Below are 16,271 nucleotides of genomic sequence, written 5' to 3' on the forward strand. Positions count from 1 at the left end.
ACTGATTTCAGATTTTTTTTTTTTTTTTTGATTTCAGATTCTTGACTTTTAGGACTATGAGAGATTAAATTTCTGTGGTTCTAAGCCACCAAATTCACTAGAATTTATTACAGTAGCTATAGTAAAATGATACAGCCTCAAAGAAAAGTTTCATATGCTTTCCTTTGCACACATTGTTTTGATGTTTGATGATTGATGATATATCTTGCTTTGCTTCAGTCAGTTGTTTCAATGCTTTCTACTTTACATTAGTTCTGAAAGAAATTTAGTAGCTATAAAAATCATCAATATTAACAGAAGTAAGTCTGAATCATTGCATTTTTAAAGCATTTTTAAAGATATGGTTATAGAGGGATGCCTGAGTGGTGCTGGGGTTTAGCACCTGCCTTTGGTCCAGGGGGTGATCCCGGGGTTCTAGGATCGAGTCCCACATTGGGCTCTCTGCATGGAGCCTGCTTTTCCCTCTGCCTTTGTCTCTACCTCTCTCTCTCTCTCTTTCTGTGTGTGTGTGTGTTTTTCATGAATAAATAAATAAAAATCTTAAAAAAGATATGGTTATAGAATATTATATTCTTTAATACCGTACAGAAAGTTGTTAACTTTCAAGAGAACAGTCTTAAAGCATTTGTTTCTACAGAGGACAACCAAAATTTTCCACTTTATCTGAAAGAAAAGGAAAAAAAATACCTTTGGGACATTTTGAAAGAAAAGAATTTTATTCATGAGTTGGCATACTGGAGCGATTTTTCTTGATTGTACAGATGAGCCAAATCTCTGTGATCAAGGTCCTAGAGCCACCATTATGAAAGTTCCTGAATAGTCTGTAAGCTTTCTTGTCTAAATTGCTGATACTGACAAGAGAAGAGTTAGAAAGCTTAGCTCACTTTCCAAAGCTGAAACAAGTGCTTTATAAGATGGAGTAAAGTTATAAATTCTTCAGTATTTCTGAAAATAAAAATGTGCAAATACTCAACTCTTTCAAGAGTATATCTGCCTTTATGGTAGTCACTTGACCCACTGTTTTTTTTTAATTAAAAATAGACCTATAAAAATATTGACTTTGCCAAAGATAAGCTCATAAAACTTAGAATAAAAAACAATTCTGTACAACTGGAGATGAACTCAAAACAACAACAACAACAACAAAACCAAAACCTTGTAAATACAGTATTTATTAGAAAAAAACTGGCTAAACCTGAAAAAAAAAACAATGAAATAAGGACACTTGAATTCCATATTAAATATTGTATCATTACAAGTCAGGATTTTCAACACTTACAAATCAGTCAACTTACTACCAAATCAATCAATCGGCCAAATCATTTACATGCTCTACATAATATTTTCTCTTGTCAAAGATTACACATAAATTAATCATATTATTTAAAATAAGTAAAAGCTGCTTCCCTGATATTTCTATAAAAAATGAAATTTAACTTGCTTTCTACTTGGAATGTCTTGTAAATGATACTAGAATGTAATTTTTGAACATCTTTTAACTGTATCTCGAAGTAGGCTTACTTTGAAATCCTGTTTTATGCTATTGCATTCAAATTATATTTCTACAAAAGGGTGCATGGACATCACTAGAATATCAGAGGGGCTCATGGCAAAAAGAGCAACAACGACATGAGTCCCTGCTCTAGCTCCTGTGTTCAGAATAAAACAAAGGAAGAAAGTGAAGGAAGACGGAAGAATAACGGGCTGCTAGGGGCACCGTCTAGCTGAGAGATGATGTGGTTGGGTCCACAGGTACAGAGGTGGAAGTGGAGTGAAGTGTTTCTATTGTGTATGTATTTTGAAGATAGAGCTAATATAGAATTTTATTTTTATTTTTAATTTTTTTTATTTTTATTTATTTTATTTTATTATTTATAAAATAAATAATCTTTATTTTTTTTCTGTGTGTTACCATTGTTTCTGTTGAACTTTCATTCTTCTTCTAGAATCATATTAATCTCTATAAACTAGATACAAATCCTTGTGTTCCATATATAGGAAATGTCTTCCTCCAGTCTTTTGGAATCTTCTAACTTTCCTCATACTGATTTTATTTGTACAAGTTTATCTTTTTATTTTATGAAAATCCAATATCCTAACAATTTAACCTATACTTTATATATGTTTCTTATGTTTTACTGAAGAAAAACCATTCTGTTCCAGGCCAGCATTGCAAACATTTGTATCATAGATTTTCTTCTAAGGTTTGTGTGACTTAGTTCTGTTTTCTATCAAGAATTGATTGTTACTCATGGCATGATGTAGTTATTTTATATATTTTTATATGGAAAATCACTTACCCCATTAACAGTATTTTTATTCTGGTGCTATGGAAAATATTGTTTCTATATTAGTATGAGTCTATTTTAAGCTATATCTTCATTGATCAATGTGGTTTTTTGTATGCCATAACTTTATAGTTTAACAAAAAACCTTGGTCTCTGGTAGGGCAATTACTTTCTTTTTCAGTTTTTTTTTTTTTTTAATTAATTTTTATTGGTGTTCAATTTACCAACATACAGAAAAACACCCAGTGCTCATCCCGTCAAGTGTCCACCTCAGTGCCCGTCACCCATTCCCCTCCAACACCCGCCCTCCTCCCCCCTTCCACCACCCCTAGTTCGTTTCCCCGAGTTAGGAGTCTTTATGTTCTGTCTCCCTTCCTGATATTTCCCAACATTTCTTCTCCCTTCCTTTATATTCCCTTTCACTATTATTTTTATTCCCCAAATGTATGAGAACATACACTGCTTGTCCTTCTCCGATTGACTTATTTCACTTTTTCAAAATTGTACAGTCAATTCTGTGATTTTATTCAGTTACATGATATTGAGAATCAGCATTCTGACAAATTTTGTGTGAAAAAATTTAAGATTATCATTGACATGAACAGAGTTTGTAGATTTTTACTTTAGAGAAATGATATATTTATGATACTTACTTTACCAGCAATAAATATAATACATTTCTTCATATTTATATCTTATTTTTAGTAACATTTTACAGTCGGTATATAGAAATCATTTCATTTCTATGTAAATTTATACAATATTAAGTTGGACTGATGTACCATCAAGAATTCATAGAGTTCTAATGGTTCAAAATTTGAATTGTTTCTAATCTTTAGTTATAATAATCATTGTAGATACATCTTTTTATAATTTATTAAGTTTACATTGATCTTGATTCCTAGAAAATTGATTAATAGTGTGAAATAATGAATATGTAATTGTGCTGTATTTTGCCAATTTCCCATGTATGTGGCTTAGAATCATTTTGCATTCCACTGCAATGTGGTAGAGTTTCTGTATCTCTACAGTCTCATTAACAGGTGTATTATCAAAATATTGGATTTTTACAAATCTAATAGGTATGTAATGTTACAAGTGTATTTTTAACTTGTAGGTTTCTTTTTTTGAAGGATTTTAAGTGATTATGTATTTATGCTAATTTGAATTTCCATTTCTGTGACTCGATTGTTCATATATTTTATCCATTTGTATTTAATATTTTTGGGCATTATCATCTCATTTTATAATTTAAATAATTGTTAGAATTTATTATTAGTCATACCCAATTTTAAGTATTAATGCTTGCAAATAATTGTTTTCCTATTTTGTCATGTTATTTTGAGTTTAGTTTGTAGTATTTATGTTTTAATCTTGCTCTGTTGAGACACCTGGGTGGCTCAGCAGTTGAGTGTCTGCCTTTGGCTCAAGGTGTGATCCCAGAGTCCCAGGATTGAGTCCCACATTGGGCTCCTTGGATGGAGCCTGTTTCTCCTCTCTCTGCTTATGTCTCTGCCTCTCTCTCTTTCTATGTCTCTCATGAATAAATAAAATCTTATAAAAAAATTTGCTTTGCCTTGCAAAAAAGAGCAATAGATTTTTAAAAGCTAATAATTATCTTAGATCCTCCATATTTTCACTAATGATTTGAGATGCCACTTTTATTAAATACTCAGTTTCTATAAATGTTGGATATCTTTTTGTAGTGTCTATTCTGTTTCATTAGTTTTTCATCTGTCTATAAACAAAGGCTATATAGCTTTAGTCATAGAGACTTTATAAAATGTTTCAATCTCTGTTATACCTACTGCTCCATTATTGGTTTTTCCTCCGTTTTTCTAATGAGTATTGATTAAATGTACATTAAATTCTGTAATAGTATTTTGCTTCATGTGAAGAAACAGAAGTGACTATTCTTAATGTGATCATTAAACATATAGAAGCTAATAAAAAATAAAATCTTTACGATGTGAGGCTTCTTTTCCAAAAGTATGGTACCTATCTCTTTTATTTGTTTATCTTTTCTTTTGTGACTTAAGGACTGTTTTAAAGTTTAACTTCACATAGTCATAACATTTTAGCCTATTTCTTGTTAACTTCATGCCTGTATATTTCAGCAATTTTATTGCTATCACAAATGGGAATGTCATTTCGTTTTTTTTTTTATGATTTTATTTATTCATGAGAGACACACACAGAGAGAGGCAGAGACATTGGCAGAGGGAGAAGCAGGCTCCCTGCAGGGAACCTGATGTGGAACTAGATCCTGGGACTCCAGGATCACGCCTGAGCCAAAGGCAGACACCCAGCCGCTGAACCACCCAGGCGTCCCAGGAATGGCATTTCTGAATCTGAACAGTCTTTATTTGTTACACATGTTTCTTTTAATTTTATGTAAATTTTCCTAAATTGCAATATGCAAGTTTTTCTTTATTATCTCATTATAACAGGTTTCTCAATTGGTTCTTTTTTACTTTCTAAATACATGATATCTAAATGTACTATCACCGCATAGATACATATAACACATCACTCTATTAATAGAGGTACACACACACACACAAATATGGTCAAATTCTATTTTATCAAGTGTTTTTATGATGAATGGGTCTCACATTTAATGGAAAGGATTTTTGGCTCCTGTGGAAATTATTATACATGTTTTTATTTTTGTAATAAAATACTTTCATGGAGATGTTAAACAAGTAATCCAATTGAATTCAATCTTGTGAACTGTACTGAGCAAATATATAATTTTATTTAATTTCTTAATTAATAACTAATTGCAATCTGTATAATGATAGAATAGTTCTTTTTCCTTTAAAAATCTCTCTCATTCCCACATAGACTAGAATCCATTTCAAATTATTTATTTTATTTTTAAAAAGATTGTATTTATTTATTCATGAGAGACACACAGAGAAAGGCAGAGATACTCAACCACTGAGCCATCCAGGTGTCCCTCAAATTGTTTATTTTATTCCACTGAACTGTTTTATCCCTTTGCCAATACCACCTGTTTTATAGTAGGTAATGTTGTAATATATTTACCAGAAGGGGCAAATTCCTTCTTTGTTCTTCTTCTTAACTGGTCTTCTCTTTATTTTTGAATATTGGCCATTTTTCATTTATAATGTCATATAACTTTTGAATTCATTAGGCAAGTCCCCACAATATTTACAGTTCTTAAATTGGAATTATAGTGAATTTATTGATTGATATAGATAGATGTTTCAAATATACAATTTTTCTACTTCTTGAATGTTTTCTTTCGATTTATTCATAATTTCTTTTGCAAACTTCAGTAGATTCTTATGTTTTCTCCCCCAAAAGTCTTCCTACCTACACCTATAGCCTCTGTTCTCTTTGCTATCTACCATATAGCCTCTTAGCCTCTCTTTCTGAACCTGCCAAGCCTTTTCCCATCATACATCATCTTCACCCTATTCCATTTGCTTGGAAATTCTTTCTCCTAATATTCACACCGTGGGTTTTTCTTGTCATTCAAATGTCAGATTATATGTCACCTCTTTAGACAGACTTCCCTTACATTGCTCTCTAAAGTGATCTTTCAGTCACTATACAGTAACCTATTTTATTCCCTGAAAAGCTCTTATCCTTATCTAATATTTTTCTTAAGATGGTGATAATTAATCTTTGTTTATCTACCTTCTTATACTGATAGAAAGCTCTCAGCAAGCAAAAGCATTTATTTTATTCACTACTAATATACTAACCCCTAAAAAAATGCCAGAGAGAGAGAAGGCATAAAATTTTGTTAATGAAGAAAGGCTCATCTATGAGGTAACTTTAATTTTAGGTATAATGCCTGAAAATATACTTTTGGTTATGATACAGACTTGAAGAACTATATATATGTGATTTTCATAGTAAAATCCCTTTCTTATCTCCCTTTCTCATCTTCTATCTCATCCCTATTCTTAACATTCCCAGGGGTGTTTTGGCCCCTAAGCTTTCCTATAGAAAACCTACATACCCCTTTACCTTTAAAATATGCTTTATGATCTCTAACATTGTAGAGGGAAAAAAATGATGAGAGAAATGGCATCATTAAAATATCTCTGAGATTGTACCCAAGAAAAAAAATGATACAATTTACTGGTAAGCATAGGTATTAGAACTGTACATGATACACATTGATAAATATTAGAATGACACTTGAAAAGAAAAAAAAATTGTGATAGTATGTGATATACTGACTATACAGAGTTTGTAGCCTTATGAGGAAATTTAATAATGTTATATTGTTATTTTCATCTTAATTAATTTCTTAGAAAGCAGATTATTTTAATGGTCACAATCATTTGTGTTGATTAGTTTCCTTTCCAGCTGTCGTTTTGGCATAATTATAGACCTGTTTTTCAAAGCAGCATGATGTTTATCTTCTAATGTTCTTTTATAGAAGCAGAAATTTTCATAAGATAACATACCAGTGCTTTTTGTTGTTGTTGTTAAGGGAAATGTATTCCTAACATTTCACCGATATTAGTGACAACCAGAGCAATGACCATTAACAATAAGACATACATGTAAGCATTAAAGTTCTAAAAGATCTAAAGAGATTAAAGATAATTGTGATGAAAAAACAACTTGAGAGAAAATCAGATTTTATGTGCATACCAGAAGAATTGAGAAAAATAAACAAGTTTTGTCAAAAGTCAGCACTGAGTCATTATGCACACATGAACATTTATTTTTAGTTTGGTTACATTCTTATTAGCAAAATAGTATGATATATTCTGAATAGTCACCTAATGTTTCTCTGATTTATATGTATAAATTTGTGTGATATATGGGAGGGGGCAAGAAATGGTAAAAGAACAATTGTTTATGATACTCTAGTAAGTTAAAACGTGGTAAATCTAAATACCTACCTTCTGTAGCCTATAATTGTTAAGAAGGCAAAAGGGAAAGAAAACTATAAGATTAAATCTTAATAGCTCCACTCATAGATTAACATTTTACCATTACATACTTCCCAGACCAACCAATGTCAGAGATTTCTAAATGTTCAATTTCAGATGTGTTGCTAAGTTAGGTTATGACAAAATATTTAAGGTTCTTGGAAGTTCATATAGTTTATGTTTCTGGTTCTTAAAAAGATACCATATCCAGAATTACCATTATTGACACTATGTTTACCATATGATATGCATAATGGAATTTTATGCAATATTTTTAAATTTTTAAAAAAAATAATTTTAATTTTTAAAATTAAAATAATTTTTAAAATTATTTAAAAAAATAAAATAAAAATTTTAATTTAAAAAAATTAAAATACAATTTTAAAATACTGCATAAAATTCCTATGGGAGGGCAGCCCCGGCGGCCCAGTGGTTTAGCGCCACCCTCGGCTTGGGGTGTGGTCCTGGAGACCTGGGATGGAGTCCCACATCAGGCTCCCTGCGTGGAGCCTGCTTTTCCCTCTGCCTGTGTCTCTGCTTCTCTCTCTGTGTCTGCCATGAATAAATAAATAAATAGAATCTTAAAAAAAAAAAAAATTCTATGGGAGGTGGCTTATTCTTTTCAGTAGTACTTTCTTTCTTTTCTTTTTTTTTTTTAAATGAATACATACTATTTTTCTTATTATTTATTTATGTAGTCATACAGAGAGAGAGAGCCAGAGACACAGGCAGAGGGAGAAGCAGGCTCCATGCACCGGGAGCCCGATGTGGGATTCGATCCCGGGTCTCCAGGATCGCGCCCTGGGCCAAAGGCAGGCGCCAAACCGCTGCGCCACCCAGGGATCCGTCAGTAGTACTTTCTAAAAACTCGTAGTCCTCTGTCAAGAGTCAGATCTTCACCAATTAGACTCTAGAACAAAATAGAAAAAGTCTATGAAGAGAATACTTTGTGAAATCATTGTGTCTTACAAACACAGTAGGTCAGACCTTTTAAATAAAGAAAATTTAATTGCTATTTATAGATTTGTGTAAACAATGAACAAAAAATGAGTGATCCATATCCCTATGGCTGTGGCTCTCAGAAAAGTAACCATTTTTATTTGAAATATCTAAAATTCATTTGAAGGTCTAACAGCTAAAGTAGCTAGAAATTTGAACTAATCACCTTTGGTCCAATGTGATGCTGCTCAGTGAATCCTTACGATATCTGTATTCCTGGTTTATCTCCACTGTATGTGATAGAATCAATAACAAATTCAGAGTTCCCAATTTCCTCAACCTGGCTTTAAGGAAATTGAAGTACATGGAACTTAACTAAATTAAAACACAGCGCATCCTACAACCTAGGTCTTCTAATTCCACTCCAGTATTTTCCTTACTACCTCACATTTCTTCTTAAAAATTGGGATCCTCTGGATTCTTCTACTTAATTTTGAGTGTCATAAACAGTCTGAAAACTACCACAATGCCCATCTGAAAGTAGGGATGACTTAAATTGTAGGGTCCTACATATTGGACATTGCTACTTATGAAGTTTAAAATAATTTTTAGCCCTGTTTGACAATGTTAAAAATACATGAATTGGAAGAAAAATCTGAACAAATGAAAATGATGAGTAAATAGACTGAAAATGAACAAAAGAAATGAATAAATCTAACAAATCTTAAGAAATAAAATGTGTCTTTCTCCCTTAATCTGTTAAATATACACTCAACTTCAAAGCCAAAACAAAAAAAAAGTATTTACGTTCAAAAACAAAATAAGAGGTATCCTATTGGAGCAATACACACTTGCTAACATCAAAATTTCACAGTATTTTTTTTAATGTGTCAGAGTCGAAGCATTCACAACAGATGGCTGCATAAATAGTAGATATTTCTATAAGTAATGACAGAAATCTTTCCACTCATTTTCATTTGTGTTTTTTAATACATTTTAGAAGTATGAACATATGAAAACATAACTTAGATAAATTTCCTATCAAAACAGTGTGATGCTAGAAAATGAAAATCTACCTTTCTGCAACTAATTTAAAGAAAAACTAAAATTAATTCTGGAGAAACAGCATTAATTAAGTATAAGAAATTTCCTTTCTCTCTCTAGTTTGGTCCTCAGAATGCTCAGTTTAAGGGATATTCAAATGAAGGATTTTTCTGACAGTAAATAACATATGGCCAATTACTGATACTAACAAGGAGGTAGTGAAGATATTTTCTTTGATATTATATTATACTTTCCCTCTATGCCAAGGAGAGTGATGGAGGAAAGTTAGATGATACTCCCTGTCATAGTTCTCAGGATCCAAAGGGAGTTTTCCCTTTGCCAGTGCCTAGATTATGCATAAACTCTACACCATGTCCTACAGAAAATTTTCACTTTAATTTTGTAACTGAAGAATAATTGACCTAAAATATTGCATTAGTGTCAGAGGAACAACGTAGTTATTCAATACTTATATACACTATGAAATTCTGGCAATAAAGCTAGTTACCTTTGGTCACCATACAAAGTTGCTACAATATAATTGGCTATGTTCCTTACACTATACAATCCATTCTCTTGTTTTATTAGTTTATAAATGGAAAATTGCAACTCCTAATCCCCTCAGCTATGGTGTCCATTCCTCCATTCCCCTCCTGTCTGGCCACTGTTCTGTCTAGATCAATAGATCTACCAGTCTATTTTGTTTTGTTCTGTTTTGTTTTGTGACTTAGATTCCATAATGAGTGAAGTTATACAGTATTTGCCTTTCTGTGTCTGATTTATTTCATTGAGTAGAATCTTGAGTTTCATTCATGTTGTGACAAGTAGCAAAATTTATTTATTTTTGCAAAATGTATTTTTTATGGCTGAGTAATACTCCATTGTTTGTATTTATAGACTGAAACTTAAAAAATATTTATTTTTATTTTAGAAAGAGAGAGAGCACTAGAGCTGAGGGGAGGGGCAGAAGGAAAGGGAGGGAAATAGACAACTGATTAAGCGGAGCCAGACACTGGGCTAGATTCCAGACCCTGAGATCATGATGTGAACTGAAATCAAGAGTCAGACCTTAACGAACTGAGCCATCCAGGTGCCCCTGCAACTTCTTTATCATTCATCAATTAACGAAATATCATCTATTTCATCCATTGATTACCTTACTTTTATATCTTGGCTATTGGGTTTTTTTTTTTTAAGATTTTATTTATTTATTCATGAAGACACACAGAGAGAGGCAGAGACATAGGCAGAGGGAGAAGCGGGCTCCCTTCGGGATGTAGGACTCAGTCCCAGGACCAGCTCAACCACTGAGCCACCCAGGTGTCCCTATACCTTGACTAATGTAAATAATGCTGCAATAAGCAAAGGGGGTGCATGTTTTTTAAAATTAGTATTTTCTTTTATTCAAATAAAAACCTAGACATAGAATTGCTGGATCATATGATAGTTCTGTGTTCAATTTTTTGAGAAAACTATATTTTGAGTATTAACCCTTTATTGGATATCATTTGTAAATGCTTTCCCATTCAATGTTGCCTTTTCACTTTTTTGGAGGGAGGAGGGAGAGAGAGAGAATCTCTCTCAACACGGGGCTCGATCTCACAACTCTGAGGTTATGACCTGAGCCAAAATCAAGAGTTGGACACTTAACTGACTGACCTACCCAGGTGCCCGTGACTTTTCATCTTTTTTTTTTTTTTTTTTGATGGTTTCCCTTGCTGTGCAAAATCTTTTAGTTTGATATGGTTCCATTTGTTTATTTTTGTTTTTGTTGTCCTTGCCTTAGGAGATATATCAAAAAAAAATATTGCTAAGACCAATGTCAAAGAGCTTACTGTCTATGTTTTCTTCTAGGAGTTTTATGGTTTCTTGTATTCATGTCTTTAATCCATTTTGAGTATATTTTTGTATATAAGAAAATGGTCCGGTTTATTCTTTTGCATGTAGCTGTCCAATTTTCCCAATACCATTCATTGAAGAGACTTTTTCTAAGTGTACATTCTTTTCTTCTTTGTTCTAGATTAATTAATCATTTAAGCATGGGTTTATTTCTGTGGACTTATTTTGTTCTATTGGTCTATATATTTTGTGTGTGTGTGTGTGTGTGTGTGTGTGTGTGTGTGTGTACTATTACCATACCTTTTTGATTACTACAGCTTTGCAGTTTGGTTTGAAATTAAATAGTGTGATATTTCCATATTTGTTCTTTCTTAAATTTTGTTTGGCTATTCAGTATCATTTGTAGTTCCATACAAATTTTAATATAATTCTAGGTCTGTGAAGAATCTCACTAGTATTTTGATAGGAATTGCATTGAATCTGTAAATTTCTTGGTTAGTATGGACATATTAACAATATCAATTCTTCCAGTCCGTAAGATATAGCTTTGTATTTGTTTGTGTCATCTTCAATGTATTTCATCAGTTTCTTATAGTTTTCAGTGTACTGGGTAAAATTTGTTCCTAGGTAAAATCTATTGTTAAAATTTGGTAATCTTTGTTGGTAAAATTTGTTAATTCTTGGTAAAACTTGTTCCTAGGCATTTTATTTTTTGATGCAATTGTAAATAGCTTTCTTAATTTCTCTAGTAGCTCACTATTAGTGTATAGAAATTCAAGAGATGTTTGTTTAATTATTATTAACTTAATTCATAAGCTGATTTTAATAAGTTTTGGGTGAAGGTTTTAGGATTTTCTATATATTATCATGTCACCTGCAAATACAGTTTTATTTCTTCCTTTTCAATCTGGGTGCCTTTTATTTCTTTTTCTTATCTAATTGCTGTGACTAACATTCCAATGCTATGGTAGATAGAAGTGGTGAGAGGGAGTATCTTTGTCTTAATCCTAATCTTAGAGAGAAAGCTTTCAGTTTTTCATTATTTTCAAGTATTTTGTTAGCTATGGATTTGTTACATATTGATGGCTTAGTAGTAGATTGTTTAGGTTGCATGTGTTTGTGTTTTTGTTTTTTTTTCATTTTCTTGTAGTTGATTTCTAGTTTCATACCATTGTGTTGGGAAAAGATGCTTAATATCACTTCAGTCTTTTTAAATTTATTGAGATTTGCTTTGTGATCTAACATGTGGTCTGGAGAATGATCCATGTGTACTTAAGAATTCTGCTAGTTTTGGATGGAATGCTCTCTATATATCTATTAAGCCCATCGGGTCTAATGTAACATTCAAACCCAATATTTCCTTATTAATTTTCTGTCTGGATGATCTATCCACTCATGTAAGATGGGTGGTAAAGTCCTCTACTATTATCATATTACTGTCAACTTCTCCCTTTGCATCTGTTAACATTTGTTTTATATATGTAAGGGTTATTATGATGGATGCATAAATATTACAAGAGTTATATCTTGCAGGATTGATCTCTTTATCATTATGTAATGTCCTTCTTTATCTGTTTTTACAGGCTTCACTTTAAAGTCTATTTTGTCTGATACAAGTATAGCTATCCTAGCTTTCTTTTTTGTTTCCATTTCTATTTGCATCAAGTGTCATTTTTATCCCTTTACTTGCAAACTTTGTCTGCAGATCTGAAGTGAATCTTTTATAGGCTGCTTAGAAGATGGCTCTATTTGATGGTTTTTATCCATTCAGCCAACCACAAGCCTTTTGATTGCGGCTTTTATATTTAAAATAATTATTGATCAGTGCATATTTATTGCCATTTCACTAATTGTTTTCCCAGTTGTTTTTGTAATTCTTCTTCGTTCTCTTCGTTCCTTTCTTCTTCTTCTTTTTTTTTCTTTCTTCCCTTGATATTTGATAACATTTTTTAGTGTTATGTTTGGGTTTTTGTCTCTATTTTTTGTGCTTCTCTTATAGGCTTTTGGTTTGTGGTTACCATGGGCTTATATATAATAAACTATGTATATAGCAGTCTATTTTAAGTTAGTGCTTGTTTAAGTGTTAATGTATTCTGAAAGTATTATGTTTTTATTCTCTTCCCTCCATGCCTTATATTTTTGATGTCATATTTTACATCTTTTTTTAGTGTATCTTGTAATTTTTGTAGATTTAGTTGATCTTACTAGTTTTGTCTTTATTTATTGTACTATTATCTGTCATTTTATTTTTAATCTGTTTATTCACTTGTGCTCTTTCTATGACATTTTCACATGTTTTACTTTTCTTTGAATAGAGTTAACTCCTTATATGCTTGGGCAATGTCATTCTCTCCCCCCACCCCCTTTTTTTGTAATTTCCATTACATAGCTATCTCCATGTTGCCCAAACTAGTTATAGGGGTGAATTTTGTCCTTCTTATTCTTTGCTTACATTCTGACAACTGAATTGTCCACTTCAACTTCCACAATAGGGCTTCAATAAATATTTATTTAATTAATTCACAGTTCACACTTCTAGGAACCCAACAAATACTTGCTGAATTAAAATACATTGAATTTTTCCATTATTTATAATGCTATCAGGAGATTTTATCACACTACATGGTTTCAGAGAATATTTTTATTTCTGACAGTTTTTTAATAGTAAAGTTTCAAAATATTACTGTGGGATGTTTGTTCTTATTGATTAGTCTAGCAGTTATTTTCATTCTTAGTTGATGGCCTAAGAAAATGACCTGGAAAAATTAAGCAATTATACAATATAGAATACAGTAGGCAGTAGCTACACGTGACTACTGAGCACTTAAAATGTGTCTCGTCCTAATTGAGATGTTCAGTAAGTGTAGAATATACACTAGGTTTTGAAAGCTTAGTAAGAACAAAATAATGTAAAATATCTCAATAATTTCATACTGATTACATGTTGGATACATTGGTTTAAATTAAAAAAAGTTATATTTTATGTTTCTTTTTACTTTTTAAAATGTGGCTATTAAAGTTAAAAATTATATATGAGACTCCTACTTGGGATTACAGTGTATTTCTTTCAGATAGGATAGGACTAACTAGAGATGAAGTAGGAGGGCAAGTGGAAAACTGGTTGACATTTTCATAGGGAAATTTGCCCGCATGCTAATTGTTTTCCTACCAACTCCTACCTCTTTATAATACATAGCAGGCATATCTGCTAGTTGTATGATTATTGGCTCCATTATTTTGAACTTTCTGACATATCCTTGGCTACCTGGAATAATTTTACATAGGAGCAGGGATTCTGTCAAGAACCTTGGTAAGAAAACATATGCAGCATTCAAGAGTCCTAGCTCAGTTTTTAAAAATGACCCATCAACAAACAATTAAATGTGGATTGTCAAGTGCTGAAACTAAAACACTGCATTAGTGGGATAGATAATTGGGAAGTTGAGGCTTTCTTTCTTCCAGTCAAAGTAATAGGCTGGTGTGGTGAATGGTATGTCAGGAATGGTAATTATACATGAGATGCAATACGTCATGGTTGATTAGATGAGTAGAGAAATGATACATACATTACTATTAGAGATTGTAATATATGAGAGACTTTCAAATGGAAGAGTTTACCTAAAATTACATTCAATATGCTGCTGTTTTTTTAGTAACATCTTTCAAAGAGGGGAGTGTGCTGTAGTAACAGGTTCCTATCTCCAGGATGTTCCTGGCTAAGGATTAGTTATGGTAAACTGAATCCTATAAGACTTGGATGCTTGAAGAATGTCACATAAGCTATACAGTTCATTGGTATATTGAGGATAATTCATACTATAAATGCTCATATCCTGTGAAAAAACGCACAAATATAACTTAAAGACCGCATCTATTCTGGGCTAAGAGGTGCACGTCCAATGTGGAATACAGAGCTCCCTCAATGCCATGGGCCTCTCTCTACTTCATTTATATGTTATGGTTGACTATATTTTTGAAATAATTTTTCACAATTTGATACTGGGTGGGATACTTTATTCATGCAAGTCTGATTTGACAACAAAATCTTGCATGTTAAGTAAAATTCATAGGAATGTATTTAGCTAAGAATGATAATAAACAGGGAAAATATATTTGCAAATTCTTTTATTCAGGAGAAAATAAAAAAAAGAATATGCATACCATAGCAAAGTGTTATCAACTGGGAATTCTCTGAGAATTGTGTTATTCATGGTTAAATAATCATTTACTAAGTATACTATTAACTTTCCCAAGTAAACATAAACATACATCAACTAAAAACAAAACAAAACAAAAAACAACAGAATTCTATGATAGCATAAAATTTACTATAAGGAATATGGTGTTGATGATAGTATTGTAATAGGTACTATATAATATTTTATGAATGCTAATATTTAAAATGTCCTTAAGTCCTATTCAAATCTATATTTTCTACTTTGGACTTTTTAATTTTAACAAGAAGAATATGGATCTTATAGGATGTTGCTAAGCTTTTGGGGATTAATGTTTCAATTATTGGTTTATGGCCAGTCTTGACTTTTAGTTTTAGTATGTATTTTAGGCTATCAAAGAAAGAAAGCTTTCACTTTGGATTTCAATTCAATCTGCCTCCTTTAGTTATTCTACAGTACATTGAATTTTTCGTTCAGAGAATATTTGAGATTTCTAAGTCATCAGGCACTATTTTCTTCAGGGACATCACAAGTTGGACTTCTTTGCCAAGCTCAGTTCTAATTCAATTATGAATAGAAATCCAGTAAACATTTCCAAAACTGGTGTTCCTGAGCATCTAGTTTAGCAATGGCTTTTAGGTAATAAATTTCTACAATTAAATTTGCAGGTGTATCACATTAAATCATTGTGTTTTTTCACTAATAGAGTCTGAAGGAAATATACTGGTTGAGACAGGGAGAATGATTGGTATTGCTATTATACTTACAACTCTGTGACTTTACAAACTTCTATTTATAAACATAAAGTTGCAGAATTTAAGGTTTAGGCATTAGGACCTATGTCAAAGTGTATTTATATTTACATCCTTATATTTACATCCTTCTATGTCTAATTGATAACTCTCTTGTGCTGGTCCAAAGGTAAAGTGGGGGATGCCTGGGTGGCACAGTGATTGAGCGTCTGCCTTTGGCTCAGGTCATGATCCTGGGGTCCTGGGACTGAGTTCCAATTCAGGCTCCTCACAGGGAGCCTGCTTCTCCCTCTGCCTATGTCTCTGATT

Source organism: Vulpes vulpes, chromosome 2 (assembly GCF_048418805.1).
Source record: "Vulpes vulpes isolate BD-2025 chromosome 2, VulVul3, whole genome shotgun sequence".
In the NCBI taxonomy this organism is placed as follows: domain Eukaryota; kingdom Metazoa; phylum Chordata; class Mammalia; order Carnivora; family Canidae; genus Vulpes; species Vulpes vulpes.